Consider the following 19793-nt stretch of genomic DNA (forward strand, 5'->3'; position numbering starts at 1 on the left):
CTGGGCATAGTCCTGGACTCAGGATGGGGTTCCCCAACCAGGCAAAAGAAATTACTCCATGCTAACTAGCAAGATAAGGTATATAACTATTCACAGTTATTTTCTTTCTTTGCAGGTTATGCAATGGAGTGAAAGAGGACACTAATCTGACTCAGGCCATGGTGTGGTAAGGAGGAACTGGAAAGGCATTGACCTGCACTGACTCTTATACCCTCAGTCAGGAGAACAAGGAGAGCTACTGCACATGTACCGGTCAACAGAAGAATTTGAAGAATTTTCGAACTCAGGCACATGATGCCCATGTGTACACATAGGGACCAACAGTCAAAGAACTAGGGATGACCAAGCCCCCAGTGATTGGAGGATTTGTTTTGTACTCCAGGAAATGTTTAGCACCGCAGCAATTGTCAAACTTTAATTTTAGTAACATGTTTCTCAGCTCCCCTTCAACTAGACAATTATTATTAAGTCCATTTTGCAGATGGAGAAACTAAGGCAATAAGGATTAAGTGACTTTACCAGTATCAAAGAAGCAGTAAGTGTCAGAACCTGTATTGGACTGTAGAAGTACCTTGGACTCAATGTTGTGCCTCATCCACCAGGCCACACTCTCTCATGTTGTTGAGATACCTTCTTTTAGACCAGCTTAGTAGAAGAGTTTTCAGCATTTGTAATGGTAGCTTGTGTGACACTACCCTCCTCCCTCTGCTAGATCTGGAAACTGAACTGAACAAAACGAACCCCCCCCCCAAAAGTCAAGGGACCTGTGACCATGAGCTTTCACCCTACCCCAAAAATCTAGCCATGCGCAACTGTAGGAAAGAATAATCCCTAGGAGAACACTTTGTTAAAACTTGCCATTGATTTTTACAGACCCAGTCATTGGTTTACAGTTTCAAAGCTATCTTGTAATAAAAATGCTAAATTTCATTTTTTAGAAGTTGAATGCTTAGATTCTCCTTTACATTCTAAGTGTCCCATTGGTCCATTTAGTCCAGTAACCTGTTTCCAATGGTGGCTAATCAATGCTTTAGAGGAAGGTTTAAATACCTCCCAAATGGATAATTCTGGAATAATCTATCCATATGGGAAGTTTTTTCCTAACCCTGTCAGTTAAGAATTGGTTTATGCTCTGAAGCATGAGGGTTCATATCACTTAAGAAAATGGTTTTAACTCATCAGGATAACTGGGGATGTTGTCATTAATCATATGGATGGCAAATCCTTTTATAAACTCTTCTGAGCTCTTGTTCAATGATATGTTGTGGCCGTATCATCTTCCCAAAGGCCAGCTCTTCAAACGAGGAGAATTATTATCAGTGTAAGACCATCAAACTAAACCTTCCTATGTGCTCAAAAAACAAAACCCCAGAGCTTTTTTAACTCAACTCAGATTTTCACAGGACATAGCTGATCCACTTTAACTCAGTAACACCACTGCCAGTCATTCATCTCCAGCCAAATTTTGATTTATATTTAATTATAAATATTGACTTACTGCACATCTTTGCTCATGCTTCTCTCAAGAATAGGTTATCCTGTCTGTCTCCCAGTCTCCTGCACTGGAAACACTATACAAGAAGGGCACAGACGTGAACAGAAGTCAGAATGTTATTCCTCCTGGAACTCTTCTCCTCTCCCACCATCGCCCCTCATTAAAAGAGTGGCTAGGTAGGGCATTGTGATACTGCAAACATATGAAACTTCCAAAGAGAGAGAATCTATTAGCAGCATAAACAACAGTTTTAAAAAATCTATTGCTCACTGCAAAGGCCACACAATAACTGATATACATAGAATCATAGGACTGGGAGGGACCTAGATAAGTCCTCTAGTCCAGTCACCTGCATTCATGGCAGGACTAAGTATTACCTAGACCATCCCTAACAGGTGTTTGTCTAACCTGCTCTTAAAAATCCCCAATGATGGAGATTCCACAACCTCCCTAGGCAATTTATTCCAGTTCTTAACTACCCTGACAGTTAAAGTTTTTCCTAATATAGAACCTAAACGGCCTTGCTGCAATTTAAGCCCATTGCTTTTTGTCCTATCCTCACAGGTTAAAGAGAACAATTTTTCTCTCTCCTCCTTGAAACAATCTTTTATATACTTGAAAATTGTTATAAGAACATAAGACCGTCCATACTGGGTGAAACCAAAGGTCCATTTAACCCAGTATCCTGTCTTCCGACAGTGGCCAATACCAGGTGCCCCAGAAGGAATGAACAATCATTAAGTGATCCATTCATGTCCCTTCTCAGTCTTCTCTTCTCCAGACTAAACAAACCCAATTTTTTCAATCTTCCCTCATAGGTTATGTTTTCTAGACCTTTAATCATTTTTGTTGCTCTTCTCTGGACTTTCTTCAATTTGTCCACATACTTCCTGAAACGTAGCACCCAGAACTGGACACAATACTCCAACTGAGCGTGAAATAGAGCAGAAGAATTACTTCTCATGTCTTGCTTACAACACTTCTGCTAATATATTGCAGAATTATGTTTGCTTTTCTTGCAACAGTGTTACACTATTGACTCATATTTAGCTTGTGATCCACCATCACACCCAGACCTCTTTCTGCAGTACTCCTTGCTAGGCAGTCATTTCTCATTTTGTATGTGTGCAACTGATTGTTCCTTCCTAAGTGGAGTACTTTGCATTTGTCCTTATTGAATTTCATCCTATTTACTTCAGACAATTTCTCCAGATCATTTAAATTTTAATCCTATCCTCCAAAGCACTTGCAACCACTCCCATCTTGGTATCATCTGGGAACTTTATAAGTCTACTCTCTATTGCATTATCTAAATCGGGGTGGCCAACCTGTGGCTTGGGAGCCACATGCGGCTCTTCAGAAGTTAATATGCAGCTCCTTGTATAGGCACCAACTCTGGGGCTGGAGCTACAGGCGCCAACTTTCCAATGTGCTGGGAGTGCTCACTGCTCAACCCCTGGCTCTGCAAAATGCCCTGCCCCCACTCCACCCCTTTCCGCCCCCTCCCCAGAGCCTTCTGCACACCCCGAAACAGCTGATCGGGAGGTGAGGGGAGGGAGGGGGAGGTGCTGATCGGCAGGGTTGCTGGTGGGTGGGAGGCACTGGGCGCGGGGTGGGGCAGCTGATGGGGAGCTGCTGACATATTACCGTGACTCTTTGGCAATGTACATTGATAAATACTGGCTCCTTCTCGGACTCAAGTTGACCACCCCTGATATAAATCATTGATGAAGATATTGAACAGAACCAGACCTAAAACTGATCCCTGTAGGACCCCACTCAATATGCACCTCCAGTTTGACTGCGAACCACTGATAACTACTCTCTGGAAATGGTTTTTCATCCAGTTATGCATCCACCTTATAGTAGCTCCATCTAGGTTATATTTCCCTAGTTTGTTTATGAGAACGTCATGCAAGATAGTACCAGAAGCCTTACTAAGGTTAAGATATACCATATCTACTGCTTCTCCCCTATCCACCAGGCCTGTCAAAGAAAGCTATTAGGTTGGTTTGACATTATTTGTTCTTGGCAAATCCATGCTGACTGTTACTTATCATCTTATTATCTTCTACATGTCTGCAAATTGATTGCTTAATTATTTGCTCCATTATCTTTCCCGGGTACTGAAGTTAAGCTGACTGGTCTGTAATTCCCCAGGTTGTTCTTATTTCCCTTTTTAGAGGTTGGCACTATATTTGCCCTTCTCCAGTCCTCTGTAATAATTGCCATTTTTAATGACTTTTTAAAGATAATCACTAATGGCTCAGATATCTCCTTAATCAGCTCCTTGAGTATTCTACGATGTATTTCATCAGGCCCTGGCGACTTTAAGACATCTAACTTGTCTGAGTAATTTTTAACTTGTTCTTTCTCTACTTTAGCCTCTGAGCCTACCTCATTTTCACTGGAATTCACCATGTTTGACGTCCAATCGCTACTAATCATTTCGGTGAAAACCGATATAAAAAAGTCATTTAGCACTTCTGCCATTTCCACATTTTCTGTTATTGTCCCTCCCCCCACCCCCAATTCAGTAATGGGCCTACCCTGGCCGTGTCTTCCTCTTGCTTCTATTGTATTTGTAGAATGTTTTCTTGTTACCCTTTTTGTCTCTAGCTAGTTTAATCTCATTTCGTGCCTTGGCCTTTCTAATTTTGTCCCTACATACTTGTGTTATTTGTTTATATTCATCCTTTGTAATTTGACCTAGTTTCCACTTTTTGTAGAACTCTTTTTTGAGTTTCAGATCATTGAAGATCTCCTGGTTAAGCCAGGGTGGTCTCTTGCCATACTTCCTATCTTTCTTACTCAGTGGAAATATGGAATGGCATAACCACCTGGAAGTGCTGTAAGCTGTTAAAATCCCACATGTCCATCCTCATGCATTCCAACATCAGTGTATTTCCTTCTTGGAAAGAAATTTTCATGTTCATTCTGACATGGATGGGAAAGGACAAAACAGATTTTCTGTTCTCACAACTAACATGCTTCAGTAACGAAGGTGTCACATTTTCAAGGAAGGCCCTGCTTGCCAGAGTTCACAGAGATGGTGTCTGGCCACTTCAGTCCTTCTTCCTCCCCTCAGTTATATCTGCAGGGGTTAGTGCAAAGCTCACTGCAGTTTGTATACAGAAGAGCTAAATAACCCGATTATATTTTTTTGTTATTTATCTCCAGCATTCTTCTTCTACAGAAGAATGAATGAATGAATACGCAGTAGAGGCAGCTATGTAGCTAAAGCACCAAGTTGTCATTTCTAAGGATCTGGATTTCTTTTCTGCGTAAATTCACAAACTCATCTGAGTTTGGAGCTTTCTTCCAAGTCGCTATCTGACTTGTCTATACACCACGGTTTGGCTTAGTTGGCAATTCTCACTCAGGAGAGGCCCAGAATTTCAAAAGCAGAAGTGTTGTACGTTAGGACTGAGATACATTAACAGACTTACATGGAGAAACAGACAAAAGCTTTCAGTCTTGGGTAGCTTAAGCTAGGTCCTTCTACCCATAGATAAGCACCTAGATAAACAGTCTAAGTGCTAAGTACCTGGAGCTCCCCTGGAAGTTATTTAGGTACTTAGCTTTAGGCACCGAAGTTTTAAAAATGGTTGGTGTAACTTTTGGCCATGATGCCTGGCTCCAGCAAGAATGGTACCCTTGATACTGATACTCAAAGTGAAGCATTACTACTGCAGATTGGCCAGCTCCACATTCATGGTCAACAGAATACTCATTTTGACAAATTCTATGGTTTAAAAGTTCCTTTTGGATGTTTTTCTCCCAACCCATAAAATACAACATGACATACAAATAACATCCTCCTTCCCCCAAGGAAAAGACAAGTGTCCCTACAGACTCCAACTATAAACTCAACATACAAGTAGCACAAAAACCCATTGACTAAAACTCCCTGTTTCCTGGCTATCAGGGTGATCCTAGGTCTAATCCAAGAGTAACTGACTGCTTAGTGTGTGATATGTATCATGCTTTGTGCTTGATCGACAAAAGGATGAGAATCTGTTGCAGCTCTTAGCTTATGAGCCTGGCTTTCTTGCTCAAGTGGCAAAGATTCATGGTTTCTGCTCAGAAAGGCCCCAGTTCAATTCCTGGTGTCAGCCAAGATGGTGGCTGTCACAGAAATGAGAGCTCAACTGGAATATGAGCTGTTGAGAGCCTTGACTTACATCCTCTGGACAGAAGAAGGGCATGTAACCCACTGCTGGGTATGTATTTTCCCTGTTCTGCATTCCCTCTGATCCACAGAGGATATGGGTTTGCTACAGAGCCTGATTCTTTAAGTCAAACATGCTTTCCACTGTAGAGGTCCCTGCACCAAGATGGTGGCCATCACACAAATTCATTGAGATATCAGTTTTCAACAGCCTATGCACTCTTAGGGCCTAATTATCAGATATACTTTAGGCTACTCTGGCAGTGTTAAGGGTCCCTAAAGTGGGGAGAATTGCCCCTCAAGAATACCCTCTGTGCAGGGAGCCAGTGTAAAACTGGTATAAATGCACTACACCAACCATGATGTCTTCTGCTCCCAAGCATGACATCAGGGACAGATCAGAGGGCTGTCAGGGGCTCAGCCAGAGTGCACATCCCTATGGCTATTTTATACTTCCCATGGGACATAGGGGATCCTGGGAAGAAAAACGTAAGTTAGATGTCTTAGGGTACTCTAACTCACAAAGATGATTTACAATCACCTTTGCATCCCTGCTCCTGCTCCAAGTGCAGGAATGAGGAACCGATGATCAGGCCCTTCAAGTCCAGTATTCTCCATAGTAAGGAAATTGGTTTCAGCTGAGCTCAGATATATTTGTCTTTCTACGGAGTGAGTGCAGAGAACAGCTGTAGATCTTCTCTTGTGCCAGAACCAGATTTAAACCCTGTCCTTACCAAAAGCTGGATGGATTGCTTCTGTTCATCCCTTCTCATTTATACACAACTTCTTAAACATACAAAACAATGATCATGTTCATCTCATATGTATTTTTGAGGACAAGAGTTCTGATGAAGATCTCATTTACCTTTGTGTAATTCTGGAATAACTCCAGTGAAGTCAAAGCAATTACTCTACTGTAAAAGAGATCAGAATTTAGGCATGAGTGTCTGTACCTATTTAAAATCTGTACATTCAATATAAACACAGTATATTGTAGGAATAGTAAAATGTCTTGACAAATGACTCAGTCATTAAGTGTAGATACCTTTTTATACGGATGTATAAATACTGAGTTGTGCTAAGATCTGAGTCTGATAAGCTTCACTGCGTACTTGGCTATGATTGTTACTGGTATGAACAGAGATAAAAAAGCACCTGCTGACACATTTAATTATTAAAGGAAGTGCAACAAAGACATGCACCTGATAAGATGGATGGGCCAGATCATTTACACCAGCTGAGGAGCTGATGGTGTTTTATGAGAGATTTACATAGTGATGAAATATATTAAGTGCTTTGGGTTGTTAGGGATCTAACACGGGTTTGAGTGCAGGGGAGAAGCAGCAATTAGTCACATCACACATGCTCCATTTATGACAACATGCACTCCGTGTTATGGTGTAGTCCAAAATGCTAAGGACTGCTGGATCAGCAGGTTAAAACATTCATCCTTTTTCTGAGTTAGTGAAGTGGGTGCATTCACAACTGGCACCGCTGTGCTAGCATGTCCAAAAGAACTACCCTCCTGCATGTTCCACTGGCATCTAGGAGCACATGGAGGATGCACCACCTATTTCACACACATACCTCCCTCCCTGCTGGCTGCTCCAGCAGTGCACAAGGAGAAAGACAGGAGGCAGGACCAAGCTGCTGCCGCTCTGATGTTTGTGTGCCCAGCCCCATCTGGAGTCTGAAGAACCAGAACTGGGATGGAGCTGATTAACTGGAGCTCTGCTTTCCTTCAAATTCCCCACTATCACTGAGTGGAAACATGCTTCCTCAGACTACCTAGAGAAGACTAGCACTCTCACACCAGTTACAGAAGACCTGATCCGCCACACCAGCTAACAGCAACTTCCAGCAGTTAGAGAAGATCCATCTACCTCGATAACCAAAGGGGACCCATTCCCCACCGTTAAAGAACATTACTCTGCAAATCCACAGTCAGAGATTGCAGGACAACCTGCCTGCCTTCATGGATTGCTGGGGAGGGAGAGCATGGTGGATTGATGGATACTGGGCTAGGAGTGAGTGTGGAAGAACTGACAGACCAAGGGGAAGACCATTAACTTTATGGATTGGGATGGGAGAAGAGTAGGGAGCTGATTGGTTGAAAACCAGATGGGGGAAAACACATTATTGAAATACCACCTCTGCAAGCTGGTAAGTTGTATTACTCCCATTTTATAGTTGGAATTGTAGAGGCTTGGTCGAGTCCACAGTGGCAGAACAAGGTTACATTGGGAATCCCAAATCTCTTTCCTGTGGTTCAAGCACTAGGCCGTAGTATAATTTTCTTCTTCTCAGACTGGAGAATGGATATTAAGAAACACATGTGGTCTAGGACCAACTGATCTGGAAGACCACCTCTCTTCCCATGTCACACAGCCACCACTGTGTTCATCAGTGGTGCCAGAGCTGGAGATTATATAACAGAGAGGGAGCAGCTGGCAGGGCCTCACTTCCCCTTGGTCCAAAACACTGCTAGTTGGTCAACCTTCATGGTATGCTTCCTGAGCTGAGAGATGTTGGGAGGACTTTGGTGGGAGACCATACAGGTTGGAAACACATTTTTAGCTGCTGGGTTATGATTTAGGTTCCTTGTTGGGCAAAGGGAGGTAACTGGAGTAGCCAGTCTGTATAGCTGACTTCTTAAAAAAATGTGCCTGTCAAATAGCACCTCGACTCAGATCAAAGGATAGGAAGTCCTGCCTATAGCATGTGTGTCTGCATTAGAAATAAATGAAAATGGAATACAAACAAAACTCCTATTGCAGGGGACTAGCAGCAGTCATTGGTTGTAAGATTTCTCATGAGTCTCTCAACATAGAAACATTTTGCAATCTTAAGTTTTAGTGGTTTAAGACAGCGGTTCTCAAAGCCAGTCCACCACTTCTTCAGGGAAAGCTCCTGGCAGGCCAGGCCAGTTTGTTTACCTGCCGCATTCGCAGGTTTGGCTGATCATGGCTCCCGCTGGCTGTGGTTCGCCACTCCAGGCCAATGGGGGCTGTCAGAAGGGTGGCAAGCACGTCCCTTGGCCCGGGCCACTTCCTGCAGCCCCCATTGGCCTGGAGCAGCGAACCGCGGCCAGTGGGAGCCATGGTCGGCTGAACCTGCGGACGCGGCAGGTAAACAAACCGGCCCGGCCCGCCAGGGGCTTTCCCTGAACAAACAGTGGACCGGCTTTGAGAACCACTGTTCTAAATGCCTCAGCCTATGTGGCGCCCACTAGAGAGACTATTCCACCACCTCACCTTTACTAAGCTTTGTAACAAATATTCCTGAATTTCAGTTTGTTACTGCCTCCTATTCCCTTTATGAAGCTGCTGTCCCTCTTATGACAAACACCCCTCTTTCTTCTCTCCCTATTTTATTTCCTGTTGCGTGTTTCGCTGTGACATGCCAAGCAGAAACACAATATAGCTTTGACATAGGAGAGCAGCTGGGCCCTGCCCTAGTAGGCAGATGGAAGATAAGTTCCAAAGGATAAAATGCGTGCATTTTATCAGGAGCTTTGTCATGGGATGTGTACAGCTTCCTGGCGCAGTATTACAGTGCAGCTAGCAGAACCAACAAACACTCCTTTCCTGTTAATATAATTAAAGGCTGCAGATGTTTAGAGACAGGCTTTTTTGAGTTAGCCACAGGCTTCAAATTGTTACGTGGTTAACCACTAAGCACCCCCCCCCCCCATTTCACAAATACCTGTAGACCAGTTTGGTGAGTGGGGGAAGAGGTTTCCTTAGTTTGCTTTCAGTGAGATGTATTAGAAAACAAAGCAAATCAGTAGATTCCTCTTGACTTTTCGAAATAACTAGCAGCCACTGTGAAGCAGTAAACACTGATCGTTGTCATTGACAGTTTGTTCAAATTTAATGCTGGTGAAAGTTGCTTTGTTCAACAGCTCTAAATATTAACATGCTGGACCAGATCCTCAGCTGGTGTAAATTGGCAAATCTCCATCCACTATCCCAGTTAACAGCAACCAAGGATCAGCAGCACCCTTTCCTTATCCACAGTACACATACTGTGAGCGTGCATCTGCTTCTTGACGTTGACCTGACCTGCTTCTACTCTGACTTAAACAGGCCACCTATCAGGGTGAATGACAGTTCATTCTTTGTCTCCCTTCAATATGTGGTCCCCCTGATGAGCATGCCAACACGAGAGGCAGTTATGGTATTCTGGGATTTTGTGTGTGTGATGTGGACATCTACCTGCCAAGAACTATGCTGAAAACACCCACTGATTCCAAGAGACCAATGTCACCTGAGAGTTTTATGATAGCTGGTAAACAGCCATTAAATGGTGACAAACTTTGGCCACGATGGCCATGATCCAAAGTCCACTGAAATCAATAGCAGTCTTTCTACTGACTGCCATGGGCATTGGATCAGGTCCCGTGTGCCCAGTTCTGTGAGGCCGGGAAGTATCCTCGAGTGCTGTAAGAGTTGGGGGTGGCACTTCATAAGATCAGACCCAATCAAACTAGGAGAGTTTTGTGCTGGTGACCTATGACACAGCTGAAAGGTTCTAGCTTTTATTACCAATCCTGTGCTGTCTGGGTCATCCAGTCTCCCTCGAATTCAGTGGCAGGGTCTCTGAACCTGCGTAGGGATAAAACATTCTTCTAGGAACTCATCCCGTTTCTGGGTGCTAGAGCCCTGCAGAAAGAGGCAGAGTAATTTCTGCTGACTCACAGTGGTAGATTTTTTTTTTAAACTCCTGACAAGATAAGAAAATATAGCAGAAGAGTCACTCTCTCTAAAGTGGGGAATAGGCACTGGGACACACGAGCCCTGCTGGGGCTAGAAACCCTAGAAATAAGCCATGCTCAAATAGGGGGGGAGCTTGGTTTGTGGGCAGAACACCAAGACTGAATTTATTCCAATCTGAGTGCTAATTCCATTCCTTTTATTCTGACCCATTGTTTTAAGACTACATATTGTGTCCCTCCCTCCCGTGCATCTGAGGTACCTCAGCTTCCTAAAGCCAAAAAGGGGATTTTGAATCAGAGGGCGAGAGAACAAGCACAAGCATACTGGTGTATCTGGAACTCTTGCCTGAGCTCCACTGAGCCTACTTTAAATCTGGGCCGACTCTCATTGCGTGACAGAAATATTCCATAAAGTAAAAAATCCCTTTTCTTCTTGTTGTGGGTTGCAAAGCCACGGAACAGACATTTGAGCAATGAACCCAATCGTACAGGGAGACAGTTTTGCAAAATCAGCTGCCTCATTTGTCCAGGCAGATCCCACAGTTGCACATACAAATGCATGTTACCCCGCTTGTGTGCCTGAAATGCCCACAAGTGTGGGAATTTCACCTGCAGTTTGGGTGGCCATTTAAAAAGGGTTTTGAGAAATGGTAGAAAAATGGCTGAAGATTAAAAATGCTCTGTGGGCCAGAAGAGATAAAAAAAATCACATCCTATTCTTTTCCCATAAAACAAAGGGGACAGGAAGGGTTAGAAGCCTTTAATGTGAGAAATGATTTAGTCAAAATAGTTTAGTTACTCTGGCCCATCGATCGTCTGAGCAGAGAAACATCATTGTAAGTATTAAGTTGACTCTCCAGTACTCTATGCCTGTCAAAACTGTTTATTCACTCTTGCCAACAACAACAAGAAGAAAAGCAGGCGGCTTGGCAGGCACAACGGTGAATGAGAGGCACAGACTGAGTGCATGAGTTGAGGAGCGCCTCATATATGCAGAAAGGAGATTGTACAATAGGGTCTGTAACTGTAGAGCTTATTGGGGGTCATTAGGAATAGACTAAAAAGACCTGAAGGAAATATCTCCAAGAATAACAGGGTGGCTTGTTCTCAATGCCCATTCAGCCAGTGGCGTATTATCGCCTAGGCCGACAAGGCCTAGGCCTAGGGTGGCAAATTTGCAGGGGCAACAAATTTATAATAGCAACATTTCTGTAATCGCGGCATCAGTGACGCCGCGATTCTACCAATCATAGCGCGTACTGAAACCACCAATGACATTTAGTAAAACATACTCGCGAGAATCCTAAACTGCACCGCACCCCGCCACCCCTTGAACACGGGGTTTGGATCCATGCACAGTGCCGCACTATAAGCGAAATCACGCTATACAGATGTGCGTTCAAGCGAGGGTCCACTGTATTTGTAATTTTATTTATCATAAAACTTGTAAATGTTCAATTATTTTAATGTTATTTAGATTCATTTTAGTTCAAACGAATTTGTAAAAAAACTAAAACAAGTTCATATGGGGTCAGGGGTGGCAAAATCCTTAATCCACCACTGCATTCAGCCCATTCTCTGCTGATTGTCACTTAGAAAATTTCAGAGGGTGAGTTACCATGGTGCTTATTGTTATGTCAGCAAATGGCCACTGGTAGCTGGACCAAGGCAACCACATTAGTGCAGCTAAATAAATAGAGTGCTGAACAAATTCTCAAAGTCCAAACCAAACTGAACTTTAAAACGCTGTGAGGTTTGAAATAAAAAAAGAAAGATCACACAAGGAAAAAAAACACATACAAAGAAATAAAGGTTGTGCATCTGCATTTCCTCTTTCTGGGTGTGGGCAGAAGAGGAAATACCAAAATATCACTAGAAAGGCTATACTCACAGCATTTCCAGCTTAACCAAAACCAGAAACACGGGCATTTCTACAGAAAATCCTGTTCTTACGACACTGCCAACCCGATTTTCAAACCCAAGAGATTTGATTGGGTTTGGAAAAGTCCCACATGTTTCTTTTCAGTGCTTGTCTCAACTCATCCTCTGAATTTTCTGAAGATCACCTATCATTAGTGACACCTGGACTTGGACATTTAACCCTTTGGTATTGCTAGGAGTTTTGCAGACAGAACATCATAGCCTGGAGAGGAGGATATCCCCCTCTATTCTGCTTTATTTACAGTCATGCATATAGACAACCAAAGTAGTGTACAGCCTTTAATGCACAGCAGAACACCAAAGGTCTAGTCCTGCACACCATTACTCAGGTGAGAAGTCCCTACTCATGGCTCTGTTGGCTCCAAGGAGCTACTCACATGAGTATGGGTGTCTGGGAAGGATTAAGTTCAAAGTGCACAACTTTGAAAGAGAATCTCAACTTTCCATGTGTAAAACATTGGCTACTTTCTCTTCAGCATCACAAATAAACAATAAAAATGGCATTCTTACAAGACCGATGGAAGGAGACGTGCTTAATCCTGACAATCTCACTCACAAAAGCCTCCTATTGACAGCAGTGCGTTGCGTAAGAACTGCAGGATCAGGACTAAGATTTTGCACAGGAAGAGGGAGCACCAAAATAAAAACAAATGTGTTTAGAATCCCCAAGGACTCCACACAGTAAGATTAAAATGCAGAAGTTGGTGAGCGCTTTCTTTCAGTTTGTAAATGGAAAAGTATTTTCCCACTAAAATACCTAGAGAGTTTTAGTTTTAACATGGCTTGACTGCCCCAGACCTGCAATAACATACATTAAAATTCAGAGAGATTTCAGTATTCCAGTGTGAAAACAATGCTGAGGTGTAAATATCTCAAGTAAACTTATTACACATAATTCCCTCTAGCACAGATGCTCCTTAATATCCAAGCAATTTGAGGCCATCTCATCTCCCACCCCCACTAAAAGATTTTTGAACTAATTCAAATAACTCAGAAGTGTTGAGTGTAACTAGAGCACTTATTTAAGGACAGTGTAAAACAATTTTCAATAGTTCAGTGCTTATCTGAGTCTGATTTGCCCCTTTGGTGCTGGCAGAACTTGCACTGGATTTCTAGAAGAGATTTGCCTGAACAAGGACAACAAGACTGGGCCTCACATGTTTCCTTTCAAATGCTGACTCACTGACTGTGAGACCATCAGACGCCCTGAATTTGTGATCAGGGTTTAATTAGAAATACACAAGACTACTATCACTGCTGTGCAGCCTAGTTAAATCATAAGCCACGTCTTACATTTTATTTTAGTTGCACAATTCATTTGCTACAGAGTATCTTTCAGCAATTTTGCTACAGACAAAAAGAAGCCCCTTTTTGGCCTCTCCCAATGCAGCTGCACTAAATACATTTTTGCTTCTATTACAAATGCATTTGAAAAGGCAATAGGAAAAAAGTGTCACACTGAGTCTTTTAAAAATTTAAAACCAAGTTTAGATTCAACATGCAAAAGACCTATGAGGAATATAATTAAAAATACAGCCATAAAATTCCTATTTTAACAAAAACCTCTGATTCACTCAGTCTTTTCTAAGATCAAGACATTGTGGTTTACCAAGTAACTTATATATTGGCGCAATCCTGAAAGCCCTTGCTTACATGTGCAATTCTTAAAGTTAATCAGACTGAGTAAGGGTTACTTGCAAGAGCAAGGATTTGCAGAATCAGGCCCCATATATTTTGTTCAAGTAAATAGCATGCATTTACAGGGAATTAAAAAATGAAATTCACCAGTATACCCCATACCCACTCCCAAAAAGTCCTATCTCCTCAGTCTCATGGATCTGTTTGTTGTAAAGTGATTAGCAGTCAGATTCAATGGACACACAGTCCCACCTTGTCTTTGTCTAAGTACTGTACAATACTAACCACACCTAAATTTAGCATGCTGCAACTCACCAGAACTTGTGCAGTTTGAATTTCCATTCCAAACTTGTTCCTCAAACCTATGGCCATTATTCCATTTTAGGCTAAAACATCCTTTCCCATGGGCCGCTGAAAGAAACCATGTTTCTTCAGTTGTTATTTCCAGTTAAAAAAAAAATAAAATCCAAGGTACAGTAGTCCACAGACTTCTGGAGACTAAAAGTTTTGATTTCCATCCATAAATGTCCTGAGCGGTGAGGACACACAGGCACTACAACTGGGAAGAGAGCAGGAAGGAAAGCCTACCATGTGAGCACAAAGAAACCCCCCCAAAAGTCTGTTCAGTGGACAGCACTTGGGTCGATAGCAAGGATTTCAGGAAATCCAAACACTTAACAGGAAATCTGATCACTGGATAAACATTCCATAATCTCCACAGATACAGTTAACACGCTGCGTCTCCAGTTAACCCTTACCCTGACGACTGCTAAAACTGAAATCTGACATTCCTTGTAACATAATATGTCTAGTTGGGTTCAAAAGTCTAAAGGATTCCTCATTATGTGTTTGTCTGAGCAAGCAGAGCTTTGTTGAGACTCTTTTTAGCCTATTGTGGAGGATATTTTTTCCCTCTTGCTTTTGATCTCTACATGGTGACATTTTACTTAAATTGTGCAATTTTTGTTAGGTTAGTATTCCCCATCTGAAAAGTAAATTATATTGCAGCCTTAGTCTGAAGCAGCAGGATAAACCTGTCTGAATATCTGTGTGCTGCTAACCATGTTCACCTAGTAGCCCTCTATTTGCTTTATTTCCATCTGTATTTTTAGTTTTTTCTTTCTTTTGCTGTAACATCAGATTTATACAGCCTATGTGTTACCTTACATGTACCATTTGATGATTTTATTATTCTGTTGACTGAAGCAGAATGGAGGAAGGACAGTTTAAAAAAAATGAGAGAACTCTTAAAGGAACAAGGGATAATTTTTTTTTAAATAATACCTTTACTATACTTTGTCAATTACTTCAAAGCCAAACTCTGCCGCTCTTAGACAGGATAAACCAGGGGAGTTTTGCCTAAATAAAGACTTTGCTCTGTCTCTTTTGGTTTACTTTCCTATGTAGCGTGAAAACAGCATGTTGTATAATTTTCTCATGGGGTTTTTGTTGTTTCCTATAGTTTAATTTTATTGGATAAAATCTTAATTAGGACCCTGAGCAGTTGTAGCTTTTAAAGACCCATTAGAACTTTGTGCAAAAGTAGGTGCATAATTGTCCCCTGATCCTGCAAATGCTTATGTGTACACTTAATTTTCAAACATGAGTAGTCCCATTGAAGTCAGTGGGAATATTCACATGCATAAAGTTAAGCACATATGTGTTTGCTGGATTGAAACCATACTATGTTTTCTGTAAAAGAGGCCAGGTACAAGTTTAGGTGACTTTTGGGTGTTAATAAATTCTAAAGGCCAGGGTCTACTGCTAAGAATGCCTCGCCCCCATCTCCCCATCTGAACAGGGCATATGCCATACTGGAAAGGTATGTGGACTCTCCTGCATTCTTGAGGGCTTTGTACAGGATAACTAGCATCTTGAATGTCACCCAGCCAGTGAAAGGCTTTGGACATAGGAGTAATATGCATTCACTCATCAACCTGGCACAGAGGGTGGATACCCACATTCTCCAGTAACAGAAGTATCCTTTATAGGAAGTCCCAGGAATAATATCTGTATGTTTGCTTCAGGTATTTTTAGGGTGGCCATTGTTGAAGTATATAGGCACCAAATAAGAGACACACTGTGATATGACTGAGGTGGCTTCCTCTCTTCAACTTTTTTACTGGGTCCTGGAGGGAAGACTTTGGAGGAGGTACCAGGAAGTCAGTCTGTGTACACATAAGAACATAAGAATGGCCATACTGGGTTAGAACAAAGGTCCATCCAGCCCATTATCCTGTCTACCGACAGTGGCCAATGCCAGAGGCCCCAGAGGGAGTGAACCTAACAAGTAATGATCAAGTGATCTCTCTCCTGCCATCCATCTCAACCCTCTGACAAACAGAGGCTAGGGACACCATTCCTTACCCATCCTGGCTAACAGCCATTAATGGACTTAACCTCCATGACTTTATCTAGTTCTCTTTTAAACCCTGTTATAGTCCTAGCCTTCACAACCTCCTCAGGCAAGGAGTTCCACAGGTTGACTGTGCGCTGTGTGAAGAAGAACTTCCTTTTATTTGTTTTAAACCTGCTGCCCACTAATTTCATTTGGTGGCCCCTTCTTCTTATATTATGGGAACAAGTAAATAACTTTTCCTTATTCACTTTCTCCACATCACTCATGATTTTATATACCTCCAGCATATCCTCCCTTAGTCTCCTCTTTTCCAAGCTGAAAAGTCCTAGCCTCTTTAATTTCTCCTCCTATGGGACCCATTCCAAACCCCTAATAATTTTAGTTGCCCTTTTCTGAACTTTTTCTAATGCCAATATATCTTTTTTGAGATGAGGAGACCACATCTGTACGCAGTATTCAAGATGTGGGCATACCATGGATTTATATAAGTGCAATAAGATATATTCCGTCTTATTCTCTATCCCTTTTTAAATGATTCCTAACATCCTGTTTGCTCTTTAGACTGCCGCTGCACATTGCGTGGAAGTCTTCAGAGAACTATCCACAATGACTCCAAGATCTCTTTCCTGCTTAGTTGTAGCTAAATTAGCCCCCATCAGATTGTATGTATAGTTGGGGTTATTTTTTCCAATGTGCATTACTTTACATTTATCCACCTTAAATTTCATTTGCCCTTTTGTTGCCCAATCACTTAGTTTTGTGAGATCTTTTTGAAGTTCTTCACAGTCTGCTTTGGTCTTAACTATCTTGAGCAGTTTAGTATCATCTGCAAACTTTGCCACCTCACTGTTTACCCCTTTCTCCAGGTCATTTATGAATAAGTTGAACAGGATTGGTCCTAGGACTGACCCTTGGGGAACGCCACTAGTTACCCCTCTCCATTCTGAAAATTTACCATTTATTCCTACCCTTTGTTCCCTGTCTTTTAACCAGTTCTCAATCCATGAAAGGATTTTCCCTCTTATCCCATGACAACTTAGATAGATACAATGCTTGCTGCAGTTACAGTATGTCTGTACATAGATCACTTAATACAGGGAGAGTTTCCTTTTAGAAACATGGTGTCCTCATATGACATTACCCAGCACATAGTATGCGAAATATAGTGGCAGCAATCAGTCTAGTGCAATGGTTCTCAACCTTTTCAGACTACTGTCTTGCATACCCCAAGTTTCTCCTTTCTTAAAAATACTTGCTTACACAATCAGACATAAAAATACAAAAGTCACAGCATACTATTACTGAAAAATTGCTTACTTTCTAATTTTTAACCATATCATTATGAAATAAATTGATTGGAATATAAATATTGTACTTACATTTCAGTGTATAGTGTAGAGAGCAGTATTAACAAATCATTGTATGAAATTTTAGTTGCTACTGACTTCGCTAGTGCTTTTTATGTAGCCTGTTGTATACCTACGCAAATATCTAGATGAGTTGATGTACCCACAGGGGTACCTGTACCCCTGGTTGAGAACCACCAGTCTAATGAGACCCACAGCAAGGAAGAGTGTGATTAACAGGCAAACAAAACAGTACCTAGAAACTGAGCAAGCAGGCAGCATGGAGGGACTCAGACCACCAAGAATGCTGGATTTCCAGACAAAAACCTTGCACAGGCATAGAAGCAAGAATTGAGTCTGCATACAGAGCTGATCATGGGGGATACAGATGAGAAAGTGACAGTAAAACTAACTTTTTAATGTCTCATTGGGAGCATGGGAGGAAGGATGAGAAGTTAATAAGACCTTGTTGAAAAAAACGTTTTCACAAAAAATTCTGATTTTGAAAAAATGCCATTCTCAACTAAAACATTTTTATTTGAAAACTTTCACCCTTCTCTAGTAAGAATGGAATTGGGGGAGGGGAGAAGGCCTATAATTTGCTGCTACTAATGTCTGCTATAACTGTCAGAGGTAGACAAATGTTCTTCTGTGGGACACAATTCACTCATGATGAGCAAAGACAAAATAATAATAAAAAAGAACAAAATAAAAGAAACCATCAGACTTGAGCCAATTTCATTGTTCTCTAACTACAAATGGGATTGTAGCTACCTTCATCTTACGGTAAGTAGCAGAGGAGCAAGTAGTCTGGCATAGAACTGTTTGGAAAATTTCAACAAGAGTGAAAAAAATTGTTTTCATTGAAGTTTTCCATGGAAAATTTTGACTTTTCATCAAGACACCCAAAGTTGTAATATTTTCAGCTGAAAATTGCAAACACCGGGGCAGGAGGATTGCTTTTCTGATTAAAAATTGGAATTTTTTTGTGGAAAGTACAATTTTCTTCAGTTGAAAATGCAATAATCAATCTGGAAAAGAGTTTTGATTGAAATGTTTAGGAACGGGCCTAATCAGATAGAGAGGAAAGGGTAGAATGTTAGTAGAATGATAAAACTGATAAAAATAAATCATAAGGAAAAAGTCTGCACAATGAAAACAGAGCAGAACAAAAGCTTGAAACCGTTGCCAGCTGAATTACTGTAGCTGAAAATCGGAGGGTAAGCCTCCTTGAAGACCACACTGCTACAAGCCATCCACTATCACAGACACAAAAAAGCCAAAAGTTTTATTGAATACAGATGTGAAAATCCTTGCCACTAAGTTAGAAAGAAACACATATTCTCCATAACATGCTCAGATCAGCTGGGCTTTATACTTGGTTTGTTCCACTGTCCCTAGATCTTAATATGCTTAAGTGCTAGAGCTGGTAAAAAATAATTCAAATTTTTCAACAAAATGCTCTACAAATTACTAAATTAAGTAGATGTTTCTAATTCAGTTAAGTTCAAGATGATTTAGCTCAGTCTCTGAAACAGAAAACACAACTCTCCTAATTAATTATCATTGAAGGTTTATTTGACAAAAAAAATTACTAAAATTTAGTTAAATCATCTAGTCCCCAAATTCTATCATTTTCAGTGTTGAAACTGCAGGATATATTGGTACAAATAGTTGGAAGATGGCCTTTTTTCAACAACAAAAAAATAGTTTCCCTTCCTATTTTCATCCAAATTCTTTGAATTTGGGGGGATTTATCAAAAGACTGAAAATTTAAAAATCAAACACACACACACACACAAACCCCAAACTTTTTTTGTTTTGGGATATAATTTTGCGTGTTCATCACCAATCAATTATGATGTGGTATTTCCCCCTTGAAAACTACTAACTTACTCATGTAGTTAATTTACTCTTTTTAGACCTCTGAATTTGGCCAGACATATTTAGTTGGTGATCCCAGCCCGCTAAGCGACTGCGAGAAGCTGGATTCCGCTGGAATGCTGTGAAGTGTAGAAACGCATTCCACTTTCACTCTGTGACCATATACTGGATTTATAACACACTTAAACTCAGGCAAACTATTACAGAAAATGACTAGAAAACAGACAGATTGCATGAACACT

At 41.3% G+C, this 19793-nt stretch overlaps 1 protein-coding gene across 3 annotated transcripts in view; it reads right to left on the reverse strand.

Annotated features, from left to right (window-relative positions):
- Positions 1–19793, reverse strand: part of ASAP1 (ArfGAP with SH3 domain, ankyrin repeat and PH domain 1) — a 323210-nt gene that overhangs the window by 268889 nt on the left and 34528 nt on the right. The window contains exons 1-2 of one of the 3 annotated variants that reach the window (XM_039523657.1): positions 14278–14618; positions 1499–1571 (exon numbers count right to left, since the gene is read on the reverse strand). The exons of 1 other annotated variant lie outside the window; for it this stretch is intronic. The gene's annotated coding sequence lies outside the window, so the exon portion shown is untranslated. Of the gene's footprint in view, positions 1–1498; positions 1572–14277; positions 14619–19793 lie in introns of those variants that run through there. One more of the 3 variants, XM_039523659.1, reaches the window with a different exon arrangement.

Source organism: Mauremys reevesii, linkage group 2 (assembly GCF_016161935.1).
Source record: "Mauremys reevesii isolate NIE-2019 linkage group 2, ASM1616193v1, whole genome shotgun sequence".
Classification (NCBI taxonomy): domain Eukaryota; kingdom Metazoa; phylum Chordata; order Testudines; family Geoemydidae; genus Mauremys; species Mauremys reevesii.